Below are 3,283 nucleotides of genomic sequence, written 5' to 3' on the forward strand. Positions count from 1 at the left end.
GCTAATTGGTCCAATGTTTTATTGTTTGTTGGTTCAACGCAATTTCAGATTAAGTTGTCATCACTGAGAAAGACGAATGGAAACTGTTGTGTTGACGTTTTTGTCGAGGCTAAACATTTCTTTTGAGAGTGTAGTTGTCATAGAGATCCCTTGACATAATGCTGCACTTTAACTTTCATTGATGCCTTCAAAGTTGATCCACTCTTGTTCATTCAGTACCAGGAGCTCATTCATTCCTTCATTCTTGTGTACGTCATCGTGGTGGCTTTGGCACATCCCGCCATGCCCCAGCTGCCAGGCTTCTTTTCAGGCCCATGTTGAGTCTCTCCCATGTTGAGGCCTCCAGCCTTTACTCAATCAGGCCCCAGCCCTTCTCCCACACAGGCCAGGAGGAGGGCTGTATCCACCTGCCCCCTCTTTCTGTTGTCCAGTGCAGCTAGCAGGACTTGTCTAGGGGCATTTACCTCACCACATTCCCACTCAGGCTTCCAGTCCAACTCTCCTGTGATTCAGCCACATTGTTTCTTTATTTCCTGCACCAGTTCAAGAACCTCACTGGGACTTGGAGGAAAGATTCATGCACCAGCTGTCATGAGCACTTCCTGTGTCTCAGCAGATTTAATGGGATCTGCAAATTAATAAAAGAATTTTTAAAAAATTGCATTTCTTTTTTACATTCACTTTCTGCTGTTTCCTCAATAAAGCCAATGCACATGAAAGGACATGCAAAGGTTTTATTTTGAGCCGATGTCTTTGGAAATGTTGAATATGTGCAAAGTCTGACGTTCAGAGAAATAACAGGAGTGTGTAAAAGTGTTAACCTCAGATAGACCCTTGATAACGAACGAATGTCCGGTCAGAGTTTTGATCTTGTCAGTCCTCCTCTGAGTCGGTGGCCGGCGCTCTCCCGGGAAGAGAGACGCCAGAAGCTAAATACTGGTCTGGACGAACCAACGCCAAATATTCAAACAAAAGCAGTTGGTCAGAAAGTGCATAAATTGTCATTTTCTTGGAAAAATCTTCTGAAAATTCAGCCAAACTAACTACTGACACTCCGGCTTGCTCTACACTTTGAATATACTGCTATTTCTGTCTTGAAGTCTTTGTCGGTACGATAATGGATTCCTTTTTGTTTCGCGCCCGTCGACCTGAGTGGCACTCAGATGGCTCAACAACTCACACACTCACACAGCGGTGGTGGAGGCTGCCATGCAGGGGGCCAACTGACTCATCAGGAGCAATTGGGGGTTCGGTTTCTTGCTCAAGGTCACTGGAGGAAGTCAGGATCAAACTGGTGACTCTTCTGTGTGCATTAGTGACCTTGACACCCTCTGAGAACTCCTGACTTGTGAGTTAGCTTAGCACAAAGAATGGCAGCGGATGGGAAGTGCCAGCAGATCTCCTTCTTACCTTTTTCACTTCCATAGCTTGCTCTCCCTCCCGTGTGTGTTCTGGTTCAAATTGATCAGAGTCAGGATGGTGGTTTGTTCTGTAGGAATCCTTCGCATCCTCTCTTAAAAAGTTGGCAAAGATTTGCAGCTCAAGACGCACTTCTGTTCATTCACAAATGTTTTGTTGCTGAAGTTTTGAGGTGCTGTGACAAATCATGGCGCCTCGTCAGGAAAGTCTTCTAAAATATAATATCTCACGGGGGATTTCATAGTGGATGTTTGACACAACCGCTCTCTGAGGTCGACCTTCGGTTGGTCTTTCTCGCGTCATCATGCCACTGATGTACTTCAAAGTTGAAAAGCTGACCACCGCACCTTCTCAGTCCAGCCCAGGACGACTACGTCCTTTCGTAAACTTCATAGTCCAGCCTGGAGCTTAATTTCCTTCTCCAGTGTCAGTCCATATTCATATTCTAGACCAATATGTATTTCATTTTTCATTTTTTTAACCCATTTTTGTGGTGAAAAAGGCTCGCTCTCCGTTCTGTTAGCTGTTGACGCCACCATTCTGTAAATCGGCCATGTGACAGGAAGACCTTAGCCTGAGCAGGGAGACTTAGGTAAGGTAGTTAGGGCACTAATACACATTTTCACCATAAAATGTACTTGATCGTGCACATACATGTTCTCAAAACATGAATGGGCACGCAGACATACAAACAGCAGATATGTAGGTGCGTGTACACACAGGGGAAAGAGGGACAGAGGAATTATGTGCAGAAATGTACATTGAATTATTGTCTATGTTTTTATGGCCTTACGCAGTGCACAGTGGTTATGAAGTCATCACAACTATAAAATAGTGTATATTTGTATATGGATTGGAGTTTCATTCATGCAATTGGATATAGACTGTAGCATATTGTCAACAGTTTTTACTGCATGTTCCTTGGAATGTTGTGGTGCTGTGGTTCCTTGCAGAAAAAACTTCCAATTTCATGTTTCTGTGTGTTCTGAATAACGCTGCTTGGAATTGAATTTTTGCAGGATTTTTCCTGTATTCTTAATGATCAAACAATTATGTAATATATTATTTGGGGAGTTTTCTTTTTTAGTTTATCTTGGATGTGATAAGATTTTTTTTTTTTTTTTTAAAAAGGAAACTTAAGTTGATTTATTTGATTTCCACAAATAATTTCCCTCTAAATGTGATGGACAAAGTGAGTAGAGACGCCTTAAACCATTACAAAAGGAAATACTTTGTCATTCACAGTTTAACTTGAGGATCTAGGATCAAACCACAAGAAAACAAATACTGGTTTATAGGTTGTAGTGGGCTGAGGAGGCTGCTATCAGGTTTCCATAGAAACACAAATGGAGTCAGGTCCACGGTGGATGTCATCCTGTGTTGTAAATGTACAGCAAACATCACAACGTCATTTAGCAGTGGGGAGACGGGTGCTTGTGCTCCCACATATGGAGGGCCGGTCTGCCCTTTTTAATCCTGTCAGCCAACGATGAAAATGCTGCACAGACTTGGCTTTGCTGACATCTAGTGGTTGACCTCAGAACACTGCGGTAAAACCCTTGGTCATAGAATTTCATGCCAACTATAACCATTGAAACTGGTCGGTGCAGCGACAGCTAGGAATCCTACAGCACAATAGAAACATCCAGCTCTTTTGTATTTGCTGATTTTTACTCATCAAGCAACAAAAGGCAAAGATGGAATTAGTGACAGATCTCAGGTTTCTTGGGATAAAGACATTAGACACTGCTAAACCTGATTAATGCTTGACAATACAGAAGTGAGAGGATTGTTGAAACCAACCAGTATATCAGCCTGAGATGCAATGCAATAACAATATCTGAAAAGAACTGAAACATTAATA

The sequence above is a fragment of the Aulostomus chinensis genome, chromosome 18 (genome assembly GCF_037954235.1).
Source record: "Aulostomus chinensis isolate RoL2024-O1b breed Wild chromosome 18, RoL_Achi_v1.0, whole genome shotgun sequence".
Lineage (NCBI taxonomy): Eukaryota > Metazoa > Chordata > Actinopteri > Syngnathiformes > Aulostomidae > Aulostomus > Aulostomus chinensis.